General features: G+C 33.5%; 1 protein-coding gene across 5 annotated transcripts in view; it reads right to left on the reverse strand.

Annotated features, from left to right (window-relative positions):
- Positions 1-11,555, reverse strand: part of LOC119636032 (protein windpipe) — a 45,368-nt gene extending 33,813 nt beyond the window's left edge. The window contains exons 1-3 of one of the 5 annotated variants that reach the window (XM_038031109.1): positions 11,287-11,459; positions 10,233-10,372; positions 3,872-3,927 (exon numbers count right to left, since the gene is read on the reverse strand). The gene's annotated coding sequence lies outside the window, so the exon portion shown is untranslated. The other 4 variants (XM_038031106.1, XM_038031108.1, XM_038031107.1 and 1 more) reach the window with 4 other exon arrangements.
- Between the last annotated feature and the right edge of the window lie 11,777 nt (positions 11,556-23,332).

The following is a 23,332-nucleotide window of genomic DNA, read 5'->3' on the forward strand; positions in this document are numbered from 1 at the left end:
TTTTTTTTTTTTAAAAACTATGAATGTGTGTTAGATAGCCTCACTCTGCGTTAGATAAATCACGCATAAATCATTTTCGTATAAATATTAAAATTTAGTTTACACATTTTTGGAAGTAAAAACAGCTACGCAGCAGAATTAGACAAGATGGAAGTTGCGATCGGTTTAAATCGAATTTGTTTTCATTTACCATTAAATTGTGGTCGTTAATATATTATATATGTATGACCGATTTCGTTTACTGAATTTGAATGCACCGTAATGCACAGTGTTCAAGCGACATGCGGGGATCTATAGCCTTGCTATAAGAGTTCAGTGTCTTTCTTGGCTTTCCCAAGATTACATCAGGGGTCGTCTAACAGCAGGCGATTTGAATACGTTACTCTGCAATAATCTTACGTTAAAAAAAATGTTTCATTCGCCGGTAACATATATGCATGCTTCGTCAATAGCTACCGAATTTACTTAATATCGGCGGCTATAAATAGCCCTTAAGTTAGATATTGCTAACGTCATAGAGTAGCACAGTAAAAAGCACATATTTGCCATGAAGAATAGGTTGATGATGAACTAGGTTGTAAGCAAACACGACAATTTACTTCGAATACCAATCTCAAGTTGCGTTCAGGACAAGGGAGAAAATGCGAGCAAGATAGAGAAAAACAAAAAACATTTCAGAGACAAGCAAAAGATGGACGGACGGATGAGAAGTCATGTTCATTGTTCATAGAATTTCCTATCTTAAAGGGCTTTGAAAAGCTACCTAAAGCTGTTAAACTGCACACCACGCACGTCACCTATGACGTTGTAAGTGAACGCTAAGTCAGCCTACAGTAAACTTGATTTTTGTTAAATAGTGAACTAATAAAATTCATAGCATTATATTTCATTGAAATTGTGTTACTCATTAGGTTAAACCCATCTAAATGGATGATTGTTTCGTTCTCTTGCTCTGGGCGTTAAGTCGTTTTAACGAATGCAGAGAAAAGAATCGCTTTTTTTAGACAAACTTTTCGACTTGCTTTTCGAAAAGCTTTATCAATTTCCGATTGCATTCCAAATATTTGACTAATCTGTTATATCTCCTGTGGTGGAGATAAAAAATCGCATACTATTGCTTTTTGATTTTAAGCGTTTCACTTAACTTTTGTTTACATTTCACTCCCGCTACTCACTTTAGTGTTCGATTAAACAAATAATATTTCATGTTGCCGCGTTTTTGTAGGATTCTGCTTTTCGCCTTTTCGATACAATCACAAAATGATATTTAGTTGCGTGTGTTTAATGAAAATATTATTTGATTCACTTGTTAAATATTTAAAGAAATAATTTTTATACAAACAAATGCATCGAAACTAATTAAAGAGTTTTGGGAGAAAATTAATCGGAAAATTAAAAATTATTTGTTTATTGAATTCAAGTTCTTCGGAATATAAAAAAAAAAAAAAAAAACTAGGAAAAATACTATAGCGGGGCAGGGCTCACAATTAAATTGCCAACATCTTACCACCCTACAGTTAGCAATATGTCGACTTTTCAAAATAAGCCGAAGGCGATCGAAAACATGGACCGATTTAAACCGTTTTCAATAGCATGCGCCCTTGGACTCGGAGCAGGCCAGTCTACCAAGTTTCATTAAAATATATCAATGCACGTTGAACACAAGGAAACAAGGAGGACGGAAGGGCGAACAAACAGACGGATAGTCGGTGTAATATAAGATATGTCCGTCTCGAGTCCTTCTGGGTTTCCAAATGCCCTTGTCCCATCAGTAGCATAGGATGTAATGCGAAGAACTTGCATCGAATATTTAAATACCTAGTATTTCTTCTTTTATTATACATCTACTGGCAGACAGAGGAGCGAATGCACAGTAAAGCGGATAAATGGACTCCGAATTTTGCGGAGAACAAAATTATAGAATTTATATATACGCATACATATACATATATATATGTATAATGAGAATAATGAGAAGTAGTATGTTTGGTTGTAAACATGAAAGAATACACTCTCGATAATGAGTGCAAAAATTGAATTTTCAAATAATCAAAGTCATTCGATCACAATCGCCCAACTTTTTAATAGAGCGAGTTTAGTTTAGTTTTAGATTAAACTCAAATACCTTAATACAGGTATTTTTACCTTTCTAGGGAATACGTTACCGCATACTTTGAAATCCTTTCAATACCTTTAGAAGAAAAGATTATTACTTCAGTCGGGTTATGCTTATCTTAAAAACTCGTTTGTACACGATACTTACGCACCTTGTAACGATGCACTTTGACCTATCGCTTTAGATACAAAATAAAAATAACAGGGAAAAAAATATAATAAGGCTTACAACATAAGAAAGTGAAACAATTTGAAAATTTTTATACTTTTCTCAAAACTATTGGCAAAGAAAGTCGACGCTCACGAGAAAATATAAATTTTTTTTTTCTTATCGTTTATGATCAGCCACGTTGGGGGTCAGGAAAAAAGAAGTGAGCGGAGAGAGATGGAAGAAGTAAACGCTAGTTGAAATTTTTACAGGTTTCCATTTTTTCTTTAGTCGAGCAACGCTGCATTTACCCTGAGGATAATTTTATATGTAACACGTATAGCACGCATTCACATTTCACTTGAAACCAAAGGCGTTTACATTAAGCAATTAATTGCGCTATGTAAACATGTAGTGAATAATGAAGAATTGATACAAAAACAATTACAAAGTCGTATATATCATATATATGAATATGTTTATAAATGGCCGAATAGTTTTGAGTATATCCGGAAATGCCAAACACAAATTCTAAAAAAAAAAAAAAAAAAAAAAAATGTAAAACAAGTAAAAACACTATAGTGGGCTACCATTTAATTACTTACTCATCCTATAGTTATTCATGTAGCGATTTTTCAAGATCGTTGTGTTATACGCGAAGTGGTCGAAGAAATATTTCGATCGGAACCATTTCCAATATCAATCAAGCATCGTAGCCTGTAGGCAGAACGCAAGAACACAAGATGGGCAGACAGACAGACTTAGATCGATTTGGAAAGTGATTCTGAATTGATTTCTATAATAAAAGACAAGTCTGCCTCCAGTTCTTCTGAGTGTTGCATACATCAGCACAAACTTAACATACCCTTGCGCCAGAAGTGGTTTAGGAGATAAAAATATCTAATCAAAATATATAAGTTCAGTTTTAATGAACTTACACCCACCACTTGGCAGCACACCCATACTGTCAAATCTGCTACCAATTTGACGTAAATTAGGTGAACTATTTCACGTCACTATATCCGGCTGAAATCTACTTCCAATTTATTATAAAACATATTAATAATGTGTGGAATAACATAGTACTAAGTCGCTTCATTCGTGATCATATTTGTAAACACTTGACTAGGAAGTTGTCGGAAATATCTTTACAGGGTTGAAGGTTATAAATGAAAACATGGAAAAATTATTTGAGGTTGCTTATGGGCGGGTCAGCAGGCACACTACAATCATTCTGCATTTTTGTGACTATGGCAATTCCAGAGAAAGGAGGCACAAAAATGACCCCTTGTGAGAGAGAGAGAGAGAGAGAGAGAGAGAGAGAGAGGTACATGCAGCCGAGATATCTCACAAACCGAACCAAGTAGAAAAAAATTGACTATAGAAGGGGTCTTCTCACACAAATAAAAAAGTCACCAAAAAGGGTTGGAACATTGCATACCTTATGCTGATCTTTTTAATGATCGAAAACGACATACTCGATAGTTCTAGGGTTAAAAGAAAATAATAAGCAAAAAGCCAAGCAAATAGCTAAGTGTAAGCGAATATATTGTTAGATTAACTAAGGTTGTAATAAACCTTAAGGCAAAATTTGCAGTTAACACGAACCGTTATTAAAGTTCAATAATCCATTTTCATTCACGGTAGCGGCGAGTCGGGTATATCTGAAAAAATCAATTATTGAAAAATTTATTTATTAGAATGAACCCGTTATTATGAAGCCAAAGGCCCTTTTATTTTCAAAAATTTTATGAAAAAAAAAAAAGACAAGCATGGATAAGAGTTACAGAGAGAGAGAGAGAAAGAGAGAGAGAGAGAGAGAGAGAGAGAGAGGGAGAGCGCGAACGCATATGCATATATAGATAGATATGTAATTCAAAAATTAACATTCACTACAAAAGCAACAATTACAATAATTCATATTTACTTAAAGTGATTACAAAAATCACCGGCACAAAATTATGATTGCGCACGTTTTTAAACAAGAAAAAAGAGAAATAAATAAAATAAACAATAAAAGCTATAAAACAAATCTATTGTGAAATTTTTATTGTAATAGAATTAAAGCAGACGGTATAATTTATACGCTTACATACATACACACGAACGCGAGGTTTGCTATGAATTGTTGTTCGTATCTACATTGTAAGCGATTCCCAAACTAGATTAATTGAAAGAGTAACAAACCGTATCATTGATTGATAGTAGACGCTATAAAATTACAAAGCGTGTTGTAGAAGACGCTAAAAATTTACAAGGCGTCTACTATTAGGGCATTGTGCCAAATTGTTTCTCGAAATTATTTCTAAAGAAAAATCAATCAGTTAACTATTTACGTCTTATGCTTCGTTCATACATATTATACAAATTCATTCTAATGTTCAAAGTTCTTGTTCTCTGACAGCACTCATTACACATCTTATTACATTTCTTTACTTTAGTCAAGTAACGAATTCAAGGCAGCAGCGAAATGCTGCTGGTGTTGTTCATTATTGAAAAATTCCAATAATTTACTTCTCAGTACCAATAATAATAATAATGAATCAAATGTAATGTAAGGCACAAAAATGCAAATCAACCTTGGTTTTAATGTGAGTACACATTTAATGCATTATTAATTTTAAAAGTTCATCTCAATTATTGATAAATTTTATGACTTTTTGATTGGCTTTTTGGTGCTCAGATGATTATGTCCTACACCATAGGTGGCATAAGAGTGCAGTAAGTTTATGCGGATGTACGCAACACCCCGAAGGAGTTGAGATAGGAGACTCACACTGCCAATCTATCTGTCTGTCTGCTTTGGGTTCTTGTGTTTGAGGCACGGGTCGCAACTTTTGGAATATTCTGATGAAACTTCGTACACTGTCGTGTTTTAGCAGAAAGACGACTACGATTCGGATGGGACCCCTTTTGCGACCACTCCACATATGACACCTCATATGATTAGCTGTAGGGTGATTTAGGGTATTTAATGGGTTGGTCTTGGCCCACTATGATGTATTGATTGTAGTGATTGTTAATAATAAAATTTAATAATTCCATTTCTGCTTATTTTCTTATAGGATATACTGGTGAAATGTGTTAGGAAATTAGAAGCGTGTCTGTGGCTATCTACAATATGTGAAGAAGCTATCTTTGCGGTGAATCAATTCGAAAGGATATTTTATGTACATATTTATTCTATTAAACTTCAGTTCAATGATTTCAATTTTATCGAATGAAATTCGTTTTAGTACGCATCAATCCACGAATGACATTACGGGATTACGGGATTACAGGATTACTAAATCTCTCTAACTTCTCAAAAGGAATCATTCGTTTGACGCAGCTAGAGTCTTTGAAGCACTTAAGGAAGACCTCGAAATTTCAAGAAAAACATTTGTTTTAAAGAAAGATTTTTTTCTTTAAAAACCAGAGTGGTCCTTAAGATCAAGGACCCAAACACGGAACTATAGCCGATAGACTAATCTGTTCTGGCTAATTAACAAAAAATGAACGATACCTTGTTTCTCTCAACTTGCGACATAAAACTTTGCTTTAATCGGTTTGAGTTGAAATAATCAAAAAAAGTCCGCAATTAGGTCGAACACTAACTGACTATTGCGATGAAAAAGTAGTAAGCCTAAGTGCTTTTCAGTTGCAGTGCTGCGGTGCATGACAAATTCCTTCCGCTGAGCCAAGTTTTTGAGCATTACGCGTGATTTACGTCAAGGTTACGCCTTTTGCTTGCTGACGCTGGATTGGCTCTTCAAAGATTTTTTAACAAAAACTTCACTCATACCATTTCGCTGCTCTCCTATTCACCTCATTTAGCCTATTTCGCTTTTTGCTTTTCTCATAGTTGAGGATGACTACCTAAGTATAATGTGCAGACTCGACTGAAGAGCTAAAACCAAGTCGGAGAATGCAGTCTTTCAGATGAAAGACACCAAGACAGAGTATCTCTGATCAACTACTGACGTAATTGGTGTGAAATTTGACATGGGCACATCTTAAAGTGCTGCCAATCTAAAAAGAAAGGATGCACTTGGGGCATAAGAGTATATTAAGTGGGAAGGAAGCATTTATTCAGGAACGAATTCATTCACTTCACCATGCAGTCCATCTAAGCTTGTCTGTCCGTTTTGGTTTCTTGTTTTCGTATGGGCGTAATTTTTTAGATGCTTCAATGGAATTTTGCGCCCCCGACATGTTTTGACCCCAGGACGGAAGCTATTGGAAAAGGTTCAAATTGGACTATCGGTATATAAATAATTATGGAACAGTGTAGGGTATTTTTGGTTATTATGAATAAAACATGTGATCACAAGTGATAATTGAAATGAGAGGAAATTCTTTGCGTGTATTCCGTTTATATATATAATTTTATAATTAATTGGCAATAGGGAAATATTTTAAAAACTTTTTGTGTACTTTTTTTTGTTGTTCTTTTTTATTTTGTATTATTATGCAAAATAATGCAAAATATCATTAAATATGTATTTGCATGTTTTTTGTGTCTGTGCCTACAAGCGGTTAAAATAAATAAATTCTATTTTCACTTTTTTTTCTCTGATTTCATTTTCAAAAGATCACATGCATAAATTACGTTCGCGAACAGTGGTATGGGGGCAACACTAACACCAATTTTTTACATCTTGTTTTCATTCAAAATACTTTTTAAATCACACAACACAGACGATTATGGTTTATCCACAATTTTTCTCCACTCTTCGCAGTTATTGCATATAGGTTATCAAGTTGGAAAATATCGGGTTCAAATACTTTTCGAATGATTCTGTTAGATTGAAATATAAGGGATTAGAGTGATACTTTTTAAAATTAATATAACGTAATATTTAGGCTCAAATATATTGCAATGTGTGCTTGCAGGTGTCCAGGACAATTTGAAGTTTCATCATGGAGCGTCTCACGGTTACTAGTCGTTAAATAATTTGACCAAAGCGGCAATTAATTATAGACGCTCATCGTTTGTTCAACAGAGAAGTAGATCGCCATTATCGTTGTTTCGCTAATACAGAGCACCGTCGTTATTGGAACGAGAAGAGCCCACAAGTTTTCCATGAGTCGCCTTAGCATTCAAGTAAACTCAGCGGTGGTGCCGTTCACAGCATTGTGGCCTTCTTGGAGCTTATTTCGTACGAGATGATAAGAAAGTAAACACTGTCGTCAAGGGGAACCATTGCATATCAATGTTATAGGAAATTCCGTGATCAGAAGTTGAGAGCATAGTTATTGGAAACCCGTGGTTTCAACGGAATGGCGCCGTGTGCCACATAGCTGATGCTGGACTCGATCTGTTCGGAGAGAAATTTAGCGACTGGACCATCACAAGACAGGAATTTGTGAGTTGATCGCCGCGGTCGTTTTATTGAGCTTCCTAGCATTCTGTTTTTCTTGAGAGGTACCTGTAAAGCCCGGGCTGTGCTGCGTTTTGCAGAAAGTAAAAATATTGAAAAACCTAAGTAAAATCAAAAATAGGCGCAAAATTCTTTGCTATCGTATTCTACCCACACACCGCCCTCCCCCCTTCCTTTCCTAACCTTTCTCCCTCTAAATGAATACATTTCGAAACTAAAAATAAATATTCTGTCAATAAAAATTCACGCTACTTAATGAAAATGTGTCATCTCACAGCAAATGTGTACATGATGTTATGTAAACGCAGCGTCATTATCCCACGACATATATGGCAGTAAACATTATATTTATTCTGTTCAATTTTGCTTTTCCCAAGACGAAAGTTTTCTTTTTATTGCTAATAAATACAAACTTCTTTTCCGTTTTGAAATCTATCTCTCTTTCTCTTATTCTTCGTTGAAAGAAATAGTTAAGAAAATTATATTCGCTAGCGACCGACATTGCAAGATTAAAAAGAAGGAAGAGAATTATCGTACTCTCAGAATGAAAGGGGCAGGAGCAGGTTTTACTACACAGTTGGGCCGACGAACAGATGGGTAGGACATACTTGATTATACGGATTATTTACATTCAAATGTGCCAGTAAACACGTGAGAACCAATCACTGATCATTACTATGCATTTCACTACTTTTTCTTATACTACTCTCAGGATCAAATTGCATTTCTTTTCAACTACATGCAGGCAAGCAATAAGTTTAATTCAATTAAGGGAGAGGTCTAGTTAAGGGTTGCTGGGCAATTACTTTGGGTGATAAAGCAAAAATTAAAGAAAATTATGCGAGATTTTGAAAGAATACTTTGGTCTTTCAATCTTCTCCAATTAGCTGCTTCTTCCCAGCATTATCGACCGTCTGCAAAATGTCAAATTCAGTTCTACAGAATGTCGACTTTAATCAATTTCTATTCTAATTTGAAGTAAACACAACCTGGATTAACTCTTTGAGACATGAAACTTTCGAAAATAGGAAAACCCATTTTTCGCTCAAGTGGTATGAAATATAACATTATATTACGATTGTTATAATTTATTTAAACCACAGAGATGGATTCTAGGACTAAAAGTAGTACGAGCACAGCCAAGTAAAAAGGTTTTGCGGCTTATAAAATATTATAATATTTCTTATTATCATATTTTTTTATATTTCCACATTTATTGTTTTATATATTTTATACTGTGGGCCATGGCATTACTAAATACCCTACAACATATTCATATAAGGACATCCATCGTATGAGGACTTTTCAAAATCAGGCTTTATATGGAAAGTGCTTGAAAAAGTGATCCAATCCGAACTATTATCGAAAGAATGCGTCCTTGGGTCGCGGCACGACCATGCACCATCAAAATATCGCAGAAATTGCATTCTGATACAAGCTTAGATTGATTCAGAACATGATTCTGAATCGTTTACTATAATAAAATTTGGGTTCTTCTGGTACTTAATATACCCTTGTATCATACACTGTGCAGGGTATAAAAAATCATTGTAAAAAATATTTTAATTCAATTAGTTTTTACTTATAGAGCGAAATTTACACCATATTTTAGTATGTATCAGTTCATAAATGGTATTTATTAGCAATAGCGTCACAAAAAGGTGAGTGCGTTTCACTTTTTATTCCCGTGAGTTTGAAAAATTTTAGTAAATTTTCTTTGTGTTAGTTGGTATCGAGCGTTCATAAAAGGAAAAATCATTTTTATTAAAAGAAAAAGTAACAACAATAACTCCGTTATAGTACCGAAAACTGAGGCATTCGCTTCCCCTAAACCACTAATGAAGTTAATAAAGAATATCGGAAAAGAATTTATGCTTTAATATCTTATACTCTTCTATTACGTAGGGCAAGTTCTTGAAAGGGGAAATGTTTTCTAACAATAATCCAACAATTCAAAAAAAAAGGAAAAAGTTTATCTATTAAGAAAACACAAGAGTAGTAAATTGTGATTGTTGTCAATTTCGAGTCGATTATTGAGTTGCAGAGCAGAATTTGATTGGTAAATGGCCAAGTATTGAAAACTAGAAAACTTTTTGGAAAACTTAGATGTTCTCGATATTATGCATTTAGAACATCGGCAAGAAAATTCGGAGATAAATAAACAAATAGATGATGAAACAACTGTCATTGAGTAAAAGCACAGATATCTTTTCGAATACCTGAAGTATATCATATTTACTTATATATGTACATACAAGCATGTATAAATGTATGAATGTATATGTGTACGTTCAATATAGTATGCATACATATATATATATTTACAGACCGATTTACACAGTTGAATAGTATTTTATAATTTTTTTCGAAATTTCTTTCTTTTTTTTTTTTCTTTTATTAACTTTATTTTCTAGTTTCGGATTAAAAATCTGCTCTAAAAATTGCTGCTAACCTAATTACCAACGAAAGCGGAGTTGAAAGACTTACGACCTTATATACTTTTAGAGTTCGGAAGTTAGCTTAAAAGCTTTAACTGTAATCGTTGATAAAATTGCAAATAAAAAATTTTATGTTTATTTTTTTTTTTTTTTTTAAGAATTACTTACCTTTTGTGGAGATGACAGCAGAGGTTATCCGTTTATTACTAAAACGTGTTAGACTTTTAATTGAATTTAATTTTCTTTTTTATGCTTTTTTTCAATAATTTTTTTTGCAAATTTTTGAACTCAATTCAATAGTGTTTCTGCTGTAAGTAAATAACGTAACGTAAATTGAAGTAAAATAAAACAAAAAAAAAAAAAAATTGTTTTATTTAAAAAATATTTTTACAATATTTAAAAAACAACTTTTCATTAAAAAAAGTGGAAAAAAATTATTTATTATATATAGTTATATGAAATGATTTTAACGCGTTCGCACAAAATTTTTAATGCTTTTCCTTTTTGTCTTTAATAAAGAAAAACTTGTTTCGCGACGCGATCTATACACAATATAGATATTTAAAATTTAACCCGACTTTGACCGCCGTGCGTTGAGAAGGAGACAAACGGACTGATAGTCTCAAACTGCAACAGATATCAATTGGTAGACACCAACCACACAAAATACGTATAGAACACTGAAACACCACCAAAATAAAAAAAAAAAAAAAAAATTTGAATAAAAAAAACCAAAAGAAACAAAAAGCAGCAATAATTGCAAATTAAAAAAAAAAAAAAGAAAAAAAAAGCAACAATGAAAAAAAAAGAAATATATACACAAGAGCAAAAAAATCGAGAAATTAAATAATAAAATAAAACCAGAAAAAGTGGCGAAACCGTTGACAACAAAACGTGAAAAAAAAACGGCAAAAAAAAAAAAAAAACAGAATTACACACATCGCCCGACGCTATTTTGCAAAACGTTTTGTTTATTATTAGTTTGCTTTCTTTTATTTTATTTATTCTTTTCAAAAATTTTGTGTGCTTCCACGAATCGTTAACATTAAACAGTGACACTGAAATTTTCTTTTTAAAAATATACATATATATATATATGTATGTATTATTTAAATATATAAAATATAAAAAAAAATATTAAAATTTTTTTTTCTTTTTCTTCTTTTCATGTTTTAATGGAATAAAATTTTCAAATTTTCAAGTAATGTTAAGGAAAACGCACTTATTTTTTATTTAACAACTTATGTATATGAACTAAACTAAACTAACTAAACTAAACTAAAGCGAACGTCAGCCACATTAACTTTTATGTATAGACACAATATAAATCGATCATACGATGATGATGATCGAACAAAAATACACTCTCGCCAAGTTAGTCAGGCAATCAATCAAGACAACAATTACAGCAATTATACCGAAATCAACGACCCGCTCAATACCAGAGCTTTTCGTTAAATAAACGCAAAATGTTGGAAAAAATCTTAAGCACATTCGCATTTTATGCCTTCGTACTCATACATGCTCGCATTCGCATCATCGCTTAATACGTAACCGATTCCAATCGCAAAACGAAGTCAAACGAAACTCCAGCAAAAAAAAAAAAAAAAAAAAAACAGAGAAAAAGCATTATAATCATTAGATAGATACCAGAGTAACCATGCATTTACACACTCGCGCACACAATTTATGATCATAGTCGCTGTTACTTACTTATATTTAATAGTTAGTAAAACCGACGATCTCCTGCATTGTTGTTGTTATTATAAATCTTTTTTCTTTCTTTCTTTTTTTAATGGCAAAAAGCTAAATCCAAAGAGTGAGAGTAAGAGTGAAAAAGAGAAAAAGAGAGAGAAAGCGAGAGAGAGGGAGAGAGAGAAAAATAAGAGGGATAGAGTAAATAAATGATAATATTTCTCTTGCCCTCTTCAACAATGCAAGCATCGAACGGCCTAAGGTATTAGTAAATAAAATTGTTTTTGGTTTTTTTAATCTTTCACAAATCTAAAGTAACTCATTCGCATACACATGCACACACATATTTATGCTATGCATTACTAGATGCGTAGCTATAGCAGAAAGAGCCTATAAATTGGACACTGCTATAGAATTTCACCTAAAACGCGGAGCGCATCAAATGCGTGAGTTTAATTAATCATTCGCGATCGTTATCGTTTACATCCATTCTTGATAGCAGCAGCAAATGGCTTAGCAAGTCAGAAACTACAAAGTTGAATAACAACTTGATTATCTCGTTAACCTCTCTTCTCCTTTCTTGCCGCCTTTTGTTCTCTTACAGCAAAACTATACGTAGCTTAGTTGTTATTGTTGTTTACATTTTATTTAATGGTAAATTTTTTTTTCAATTTTCTCTGTAATCACGAATCGAATTCAATAAAGCAAAACTCTGATATTGTTATCAAGGAATGAATTATTGTTTTTTACTTTGAAAATTTTAGCATAACTTTGTTATTATTGTATATTATAATATAAGATTTGGTTTTTTTTTTTTTTTTCTTTTTTTGATGACGTCAATCGATGACAACAATTTTTCATTAACTTCAAATTCGTCAATAACACTTAACTTCAATTGTAAATCGAAGCTTGTACGGTCAGGTAAAAAATTCGCATATAAAATTATATACAGTTATAGAAATGAGCGAGCCACGGCCCCACACCACCCTACAGTTATTCATATAGCCATCTGTGCATCAAATGTTTACAATCTCAAAACTTGAATAAGTAGTTATTCTTAGTTTATATCCATAAATCGATTCGAAAGGTTGTTGAATCGGATATGTGTAGCAAATGCTGTTACAAATATTCTTATCTTTTTAACATGCCCCATTAATTATATATGCAGAATGCTATGATTAGAATTAAAATGTTTATACCTTCATTTAAGGGAATAATATAAAACAAAAAGTGAAAACAAAGTAGTATGGGCCGCCATTAAATATCCTACACTATCTTACAATTATTCATATAACAAGTTTTCAAATGAATGCATCGTATTGGAAGTAGTCGAAAAAGTGAAAGTACATCTAATTTGAGCACAAGAAAACACGGTGGTCGCACGGACTGACCATCTCAAAGTTATTCTGAATCGATCGGTATAAAAAAAGGCGAGTTTATCGCAAGTCTTCCCGGTTATTGTATAAAAGAATTCTCTTTAGAACTTTGCTCTGTGAAAATGAATTTTGATAAAAAATCTTGCCTTGAATTGATTTGATAAAACGATCCGATTTATAATAACATTTATAACAACCAATATTATTGGATTTATTTTATATATTACCCAAGCACCCTGTTATTCTTTAATGAAGAAACCAAACTTGCTTCAAGGCTTACTGTGTTCATTTTTCAACGCCTATGTTTCGCTTTCCTTTAATTACTGGATTCTTGTGTTCCCCGCAAGAAGCTAAGTGAATCGTTAAACCAATAATGCTGGTTTACTCACTTGCTTAATAGCTTCTCGCAAAGGGAGAAACGTCAATATTTATGCTTACTTTCGAAGAGTTCTGCTAGGTCGATAAAATCGAGTGCCTTTCTTCCCTTGCTAAAGCAATTAGCAAATTTATTAAGAAAAGTCAAAGGCCGGTTTAATTCTAATTTCTTCCTTTTCTGTAATCTCCTTGCCGCATGCTATTACAGGAGCTAATCTTTAGTAAAGAGACTAAACTCGCTTGAGGAAAGGCTGCTTTCAAAGCAGTTCCCAAACTTGCCTACTTTAACTTATTATTTACATTATTCACCTACTGAAAAAAGTAGTGGCATTTCTCCATCGTACCATTCATACTATTTTCTACCCTATGTACGATAAATTTAATATTTTAAAAAATCTTTGCCATTTTTTTATGGTTTCCGTTTGGATTAAGACCTATATTGAATTTTTCCAACCACAACAAGTCACTACTTGATAAAGCACGACAATCACAAAAGAGTTTAGCACCTATAGAGATTGTTGTAAATATCTGACACTTACGCGTCACTCGCAAGGCGTCAGAAGGTAGTCACTTGCATATTTTTCTTTTTTCTTTCTTTTCTTTCGCGACTTAACGGGGTCGTTTTATAAGCAAATTGATATTGGAGGGCACTGCTGTATGTGGAGGGCTATAAAAAAAAAAAACATCAGAAGACACATTGTTTCTTCTTACGATCGGCGACCGGTCACAATGTGCTGTAAGTCGTGCAATGAAACTAAAGACTAAATCTCAAACTTGAGCTTATGAAGTCTGTAAACTTAAATGTATCGAAAGTGGGTTGCGAAGCGAGAGCCTAAATCGAATACAACCGGGCATTGGCAACGGGCAGTGCCGCTAGTACAAGTTTCACTAAGCAATACCCGCAAAGTATCGATTTAAGATCATATCGTTGCCTTCCTATAAAGATTAAAAATATAAGATTTAATAATTGCCTTACGCTTATGTTCGTTTGCACCTTCACTCAATATTAACTTTCAAAATATGCGAGAAAGCATTCAAACACATTTCACTGAAAAGTTTTTTTTTTGTATTTATTTTAGTTTTTTTAATAGGAATAAATGAGTTTTTGGTATGATTTCATTTCTTCCATACTTAGTGTAACGCAGTTTTATTCCCATATCTTATCTTATCGGAAATGAAAAGTTTATCTTTGTTTTTGCATTTTGTATACAAGACTGATAAAATGTTCGCTAATGTAAGAGCATTCGCTTTAACAAATAGTAACAGCGGAAAGGTAAATAAATGCTACAAACAAAATAAGAGATAAAAAAGATTCGCATAAGAGGCAAATGAAAAAGAAATTTTGTTCGAAGAGATAGATAAAAAAAGTAAAGGAAACTTCTGCCAATGATAACTGAGACGTGATGCTAATTTCGAAAATGGAAGGTCTTCGTAACAGTTTAACAATTGATGCTATCAGTGGTACTATATGGGACGAGAAGATTATACGTCAGCTTAGTGCGCCCTGCACTGAAATGCGCCTCGGTCGTGTGGTAGCCATCATATCGTTGCTATGTGAATCCACTTGAATGTCTGCAGAAACAGTTTTTGTTGTTTGCTCTAAGAAATTTGTGTTGAGATCCAAGCGCCCCGGTCCTTCTTTATGAAAATAGGTTTTTACTTATATCCTTGCCTTCGCTTGAGAAACGTAGGATGGTAAGCTGGTTAATGGTGCCCTTGACTTGCAGTTTTTGTTGAGTGCGATTAATTTTAACGGACAAGGAATTTTCTTTTTATTAAACTTAGCTAATGCAGGTTAAATTACGAGTTTTTTAATCCAATTATGCTTCTCTGTCCGTTTATGGTAAATGAGATTTATAACCTTATTTCCTTATCGGGTCCTCCATTAAGACTATTCTTCTTAATGCCCATGCGCTGCCGAGCATAAAGCCTATTATTTGGAATCCAGGCGCGGGGTTTGACGAGTAGTTGATAGGCACATTGGTTATTTTCTTATATGTTTGTATTAATTGCCTATTGTTTTAAGGTTTTCGTACTTGAAGTATAATCAGGTTAAGTCTTCAAATGTACGAATTGCGCAAATTTAACGGAATGTTCGCCGTAGCTGAATTCTGTATTTATAGAAATTAAGTAAATAAATAATTAAAAAATGTCTACTATGAGTGCTGCTCGTGAGCAGGTAGTCAGCGAAGGCTAATATTAAAGATGCAGCTGATTAGCCTTTCACAATTAGTTTAATATGTTCTGCTCCAAAGTAAAATATTTTTCATAAATTTCGTCAAAAAAAAATTGGCATAAGTAAAATATACAGAAAAACGAAAAAAGATGTGACGTTTATCGAGTTTTCTTATCGAATCTCTTCAATCGGTTATCTTAGATGTATTTTGGAGAAGAGAAAAGTCTAAATTATTATACCAAACAATAAAATTTATCTATATATAAATGTTCGATTTTTGATCGCAAAAGTATGCCGTCAATTTTTCAAAAAGCCGTAGTTAGGGCATAATTTTTAAACAATTTATGGGAGAAAGTAATGCTTAAAAAATTTAATGAATTGAAAGCCTTTTCGCCCCTTTTCGAAACTTGTTGGCGAGCTTTTGGGCCTATTTCACTGTTTGATTACCCCAGCGTAGAAATTATCCTGAGCTTATAAAATAACAAAAGTTAAAGAAAACGGCAGCCGTATGTCGATGATACGATCGGTCATTAGCCATGAGAGGAAACAATATATTAGGTGCTTGCACATGTTTTAATCATTTTTTCACTTGCGTGTTAAACAAAATACACTCCATTATTTTCTTTAATTTTGTCCCATCATCTCTCCTTCTAGCAACATGGCGATATCGCGTCGAAAGAGAAAAAGTATTAGTATGGCAGCAATCCAGTCATCGACCTATTTTCGCACTTCTTCTTAACTATAGTATTTCCAATATTTCATATATTTTATTGAAGCAAGACTGCGAAGATGTTTACCCGAGATTTACACGCAACGTTTTCGCGAATATAACTTTAGTGAACTCTAGGTAATAGCTATTTGTTGCACAATACAATGTTTATATTATTCAGAAGACTGTCCTGCAAATAGAAGAATTTACTCACGAAATATTCAATTTGACAGTAAGTGTCAAAGCTTCGCTTACGTACATATTTTTTAATTTTTTGTTAAGTTCAACATTCCCGAAAAAATATCATTTAGTTCAATGTCATATATTCGCGTATTGTTTTTATTATTTTATTAATATTAATGATCAATTCAACAGTAATTTTCGTTAATTAAAATAATAAATAATAGTAAGAAAAAAGATCTTGTGCGTTACTTCCAAAAACTCTTTTTCATGCATTCCGCAGAAAAACAAAACGTGTCGGTACTTTAGTAAGGCATATGACTCACGAGACGATTAGGCTTTAATTATGATCCCATCGTTAAATTTATACTTTACTTGTTTAAATCTAGCAAAACTTGCGAGCTACTTGCGAGAATACATTGACATTTCTCTGGTTACACCCTACACCACCTGTGAATATCGCCAAGAAGCACCGAAAAAAGATTCACTTTTTATTATAGCAATCGGTTCAGAATCATTTTCTTCATCGATATAAATACGGCTATCCGTCTGCCCACCTGCCTGTTTATCTCTTCGTGGAGCGTCCATGTACCTTTGTGTTCACCATGCAGGTTACTATTTCTAAGATTTTATTCAAATTTGGTACGCACACGTGTTCTCGTCCAGAGACCAACCTTAATGAAAATGAATTAGATCGGAGCATTCCCGCGATAAGTTTTTTTTTTGAGAAAGTCGTTATGTTAAAAATAGATCGAATTCTTGAAAATTTCTCAACAAAAATCGCTGAGTAATCGTATTTCGTTAAATGCTAAATTGATTTCGATCCGCTTGTCCGAAGTTTAAAAAACTCCGTCTTATATAAACGTTTCTGCGAAAAGCAAGTCGTCATGAAGTGGAAACACGAAAACGAGAATTGTCCTCTCATAACAATTTGACATAAAAATCAAGGGTACCGAATTCTGATTGCCTAAGTCTAGTTTTCGGATCCCACACGAAATTAAAGTAAGCCTAACAAAGTTCTGGCTTACGTTCGTTACTTTTGCTAGTTTGTGACGAAAATAGAATAGAACTCTATAAGGTCTTTATTAATCCACAGACCGACAGCTTGAGATTTGGGCCCTCTTTCATACAATCTTTCTCTTGGAGCCTATGCTTCTGGATGGAAATAAGATATAATTGTTGCTATTTTATCACGACAATGGATGAAGAATCATGTTAGGCGACGTGGTGCAGGGTTTCGAATGCGCCATCTTGCCCGACTATAATGTTCTTACCTGCTGCTTGCATAGTCTTAGTTGGCAGACCTTTGAAAGGATTTTAGAATTCACATGCCTAATTTGCATCTATTGCTCTCATTGTAGCCATCAATTATGAAATCAAACTAGTTTTATGAAATAATTTTAACGTTCAGGATAGGTAAACCAATAGCTATACGGTGGGTCGCGGCCCACCATTATGTACCCTACCTTATAGCTATTCATATGTCGACTTTTTAAAATAAGGTATTGTATGGAAAGTTTTGGAGAAGGTATTAGTGCTCGGGCCAAAATATCTCAAAAATTGCGGATGACAAACAGACAGAGGGGCAGACAACTTAAATCGATTCATTAAATGATTCTGCAGGTTCAAAAAATAATTCTGAAGGTTCAGAAAAAAAAAATTTGAATCGATTGGTATAATAAGAGGCGGATCTATCACAAGTTGCCCTGGGCTTTCTCTCTCTCTCTCTCTCTCTCTCTAGGAAAAAGATCTATGTTTGGAATGTTTTCAATGCATTCACTTTCATGTATGCGCATAAGCAATTTTTAGGTTAGACTGAAAAATATAAAAGCAACACTGAAACTTTAGTATATATGTAATATGTAGTAATACTGTAGACAATTCACCCTGTGTGGATGATGAATATTCAAGTTAAAGTAAATAAAACCGAAACCTGTCATTTAATTGCTCGTGCAAAACTCCGCCATACCTATTAATAACCGTTTAAGTGTACATTTAAGGTAACAACTGAAAATTATTTTTTAAAACAACTTTTCCATAACTTGTTTCGTTCACATTTTAGATGTAAAAATAAATTATAGCTTTGAAGAAAATTATGTTATGTTGATGTTAACAATTTAAGAAAACTTAATAAACGATGCGGTAAATTTATTAAATACGGCAGATAGTCGATGTAAATTGCTACCATATTCGTCGTAAATGATGAGTTATTAAAACTAGAAGTGTGTGCTGTGAGAAAGAAAGAAAGAAAGCTGCCTGAAGTGAAGGATAAGATGAATTTTGGATACCCTTCATCTAAGCTTAATAATATCGTCCCGTTTTTTTGACAAAGCTCCTCTATCAGTGAACTAAAAGTGTTGATATAACTTCTTATTTAGAGATAATTTTGAAATGAATCACTGCAATAAGAAACGCTTAAGGATGCTATGGTCTTTAAGAATTCAAGCAGGAATAGATGATAGACAAAACCTAAATTTTCGCTTTTGATGAGAAACGAACTGGCAGGTGACAATCTGTGAAATTTCAAATATCGTGAGCAAATACCATATATTTATATGGTTTATACCATGGCACATATCGTTAACCTTCTGGTGACAAATCCACTGTAATTAAACATTTTATCGCCTTCCGAGTAAAATCAATGTTTCGATATATGTTTATCATGGTTATCATAATTGGTGTCAAGACAGGGTGTCGATTGGGTTATGTAATGATGAGGGCGTTCCTCACAAATCGTTTACTAGATAACTGAAAATTTCTTAGCTTAGAAAGATCAGGCAAGTACTCCTCTCTCTTCTATCCCGGTTAGCATTGAATGTTAAATTCGCTGTTCAATGCAATCATATTTGAACGGAGCATTTTAACAAAACTCTAGAAATTCTGAAAAGGTTGAATTCTTCCAGTAGACTTAGTACCTATGCCTAGGCAAAAGATATAACAATAGTCTAACATGTTCTTCGGAGTAATTAAACCTCTGGTAAGTCAATTGATTGCTGAGATTTGATATTGGTACAATCATTTTCTCTATACTGCCGTGATTCCTTATTTTTTGAAACATGAAAATACACCCAAGTCATGAAACAAACTGATCCCCATACAACACCACTTAAAATAAAAATTTTTTTAAGGAATGATGCTACTTCGCGAATGGAAAATAAGGACAATTTTTTCGACTTTACTCACGAAACATTTTCTTTCCACATGTGAATATAACGAGCTTTCAAAATTAGGTTTTACGTGGGAAGTGGTCGAAAAAGTGATCCTGTTGGAACCATTTCCAATAGCGTTCGTCGTTGTCAATATATCTTAAAAATTGCAACCTGCAGATTAAACGCAAGTAAAGAAAACGGCCGAAGGAACAGACAAGGTTAGATCGATTCCATCACTTTCCGAGTCACTTTCCGAATCGATTAAAGCTTGGTTCTCCGTCATTTAGCGATCTAAGCTTGTCTGTCCGTCGCGTTCAGAGTCAATCTGGTCGTTTTCTTTTCCTGTGTTTAATCTGCAGGTCGGTGTAATAAGAGATGAGATGGGTCTATCTTGAGTCCTTTAGGATTCTGAATACATCCCCTCCTACCAGAAGTGGTGAAGAGTGTAACAGAATAGGCCATAACTTCATTTGCAAATGGCCCTTTTCTAAATGTTAGCCGTTCATTCATTCGTATTGCAAAACCGGTTCTCTGCACTTTACTGGGAAGTGCTGCCCGAAGGGGCTTACTCCTCGGACTCGAGTTCTTTCCACTGCCACGACTGGTCATGCACTCATTAAGCGGCGCTTTGATTCGTATAAGCATGTGAAAGAAAGCTCACTTAGCGAATGATTGTCAGCAAAAGGAGACAATTTTCAAAAGCATGGCACAAATTATCAGGCACATGGATAAAATACATAGCTAGAGATGGCCAATAATTCAAATAAAACACATTTTTTCTTCCAAAATGTATTTTCTATTCCAGTTTCATATTTACACACCTATGTAGAAAGATATTATGCTTAGCTTCAATGCTGTCTGTAGTCTGCTTTATTTCCGCTTGTTTGCTTTCTTTCAAAACTTTATTTTTATTCATTCCTTAATGCGAATTCATGTTTAAAAAATAATTATTTTAGTGCGAAATGGTTAGCCATCTAACATTTCAATCCTGTAAGAACTTTTTTTAATGCGAAATATTTATAATTTATTTTTCAACTAAAGTAAAATAATATCATAAAAAGTTCATCATATAAACCGTAGTTTCTGTTTAAACTCAAGCTTAGTTGAAAATCAAAATCTGAAAGTAAAAATTCTTTATCGATCGATTCGAATGAAATCGTATTCACTTTGAAGTTAAATACTTGCGTTATCTTGAATTCATATCTCAGCTTCGAGAAAGTATGTCTAATCGATGATGACTTAACAACACTTTATAAGTAGCATTCATAACCGCAATACGAGATAATATCACGATGTGTGAGCTTTCATTACAACTAAACATGCTTAAAGGTAGCGTAATAAGTCCGGAAATTAATCTAGTTATCGCCATAAAATGTACAAGTGCAGTAAAAATGTAATAATTATGTAATGGAAAAATTATCTCATAACTGATAGCTTAATTTACCCTTTTTTAGCTTGTTGTTGTATTGTAAATGAATCTAAAGATTGTTTTGTCGATTTTAATTTTTAAATAATATGCGATCCGAGGGAGGCAACATGGCACAGTGAAAATACACTGACGCTGTACAGATCGACTTTGGGCATAACATCACGTCTACACGATTAGTTAGGTAAGCTTTGTCTGTCCATATAGTCTTTTTAGCAAACTATCGGCAGAGTGTCCGACAAACATTAGAACTCATTCCTCATTATTACCGATCTAGGCAGCTTAAAATGGTTCGTGTCGAGAGTTTGAGGTTACGGACTAATAGATTTTTGGAAAAAAGTTTAGTGACAAATTTGCAAATCTTTTTCACTTACAAAGTGTGGTCAGCTTCTGCAATTGCGCCCGAAGATCATCCAATAAAATGCAGTCTATAGATTTTCTGCATTACTTCTCATATGATCATCCCATTGGGCCGCTGTATTCTTTGTCTTGGTAAATCTGCGTCCTAATGTTCAATCATGCCCCACACCATTTGTGGTGCAGCGGCATACTAAGTTTGTGCGGATGTTGGACGGACTTGAGATAGACCCAACTTTCGTTACACCGATCGATTCAGAACCAAGTTTCACATCGATCTAAGATCGCCTGTCAGGGTTGTTCAACCTAGAGACTGCAATTTTTCAGACTTTTGATAAAATTTGGTACACCGACGTGCTTTGGCCCAAGGGTAAATGCTATCAAAAATTGTTCGGAAGGGATGCGATGACTTTTTCGCCCGTTTGCCATATAATCCGTTCTTCTGAAAAGTCGGTTTATGAATAACTGTGGGATAGTGTAAGGTATTTGATGGTGGGCTATGGCCTCCTATGGTGTTCTTCTTCGTTTTTTGTTTTTTTTTAAACGAACAGGAAGAGTGCCTCGTAGTGGAATCTAGTTCGGCTTTAGTTCTATTTGGATTTCGAACTTTCAAGTTGAAGCACCATGTCACAAAAAGATCATGATTTGTTGTCACATTTACAAGTTCACTGTGGGCATGGCAGTTGTCGACTAAATAGTAAACAACGCAGCGAGTTCAAGCTTTGAACTTAAGCTTTATAAATTTGCTTTTTACGACCAGAACACTTTTTTGCGAAACTATGGGTACTATTTGCACTTTCTTACGGATACTTCTTGGAATACCTTCGTGCAGTTCTGCTAGTAATAAAATTACATAAATATTTGCTTTAACTCTTTCACAAATCGTTTATATCAAACGACTTCCAAGTCAAAGAGATTTATGTTTTCTGGATTTTTAAAGCATATGCGCTTCATGAGATCAGCTATGGGTTGCATGCAAAGCGATAAAATGCACATGCGTTCCACAAAAATATATGCGCATACCTTCGAAGAAGAAAGTAAAGGAATTCGGTATTCATTTCTTTTCTTTAAATGGAAAAAGATATGTATACGAAGAATCGAATGTGCCTGAGCAGAATTTAGTGCAAATTACAATAAGTTCTCAGATAACATTATGCGGATTTCTTAATAGTTTTTAATCGACAAGTGTTTTTTTTTTCTCTAACCACAAGTGGTTGCTTCGATACCCAATACAATTTATGCTCTTTGTGGTGGCACCATTTTTCTCCCATATGTGTAAGCATTTTGTTTTTATTGTCGTCATTTATAAATATTTTTCATTGCAATGAAAATGATATCGAGAAGTAATGTTTTTTTTTGTTTTTTTTTTTTTTTTTTTGCTTTCCGAATGTATCAAAATATCAGATATTTTTGAAGTGTATATTTTTCAAAAGTGTACACACTTGCTGCTTATAACGACGATCAATTGATATTAATAGAGACATAAATTTCATAAGAAATTTTTAATTCTACAAAGTAAGTTTACTTTGGAAAAGTATCGAAATCAAGTAATAATGTAAAAAATAAGTTGAACGATATCATATCTATTCCGAATGCAAGTTCAAGTGGTATATATTTTTGTGGTGATCGGAGAGTAGCAGTAAAATGATCATCTTATTATATTTGCGATGTCTGAAAGAAAGCGAATATCTTCTCGGTCAGCGTAAATATATGAAGTAGTGTCTACTTGTTTGATCGTTACATAAAGCTAAGCATTTGGGAATATGATAAACGTTATATATATATATATATATATATATATATATATATATATGTATTAGACAAG

This window comes from Glossina fuscipes, unplaced genomic scaffold (genome assembly GCF_014805625.2).
Source record: "Glossina fuscipes isolate IAEA_lab_2018 unplaced genomic scaffold, Yale_Gfus_2 27, whole genome shotgun sequence".
NCBI classification, from domain to species: domain Eukaryota; kingdom Metazoa; phylum Arthropoda; class Insecta; order Diptera; family Glossinidae; genus Glossina; species Glossina fuscipes.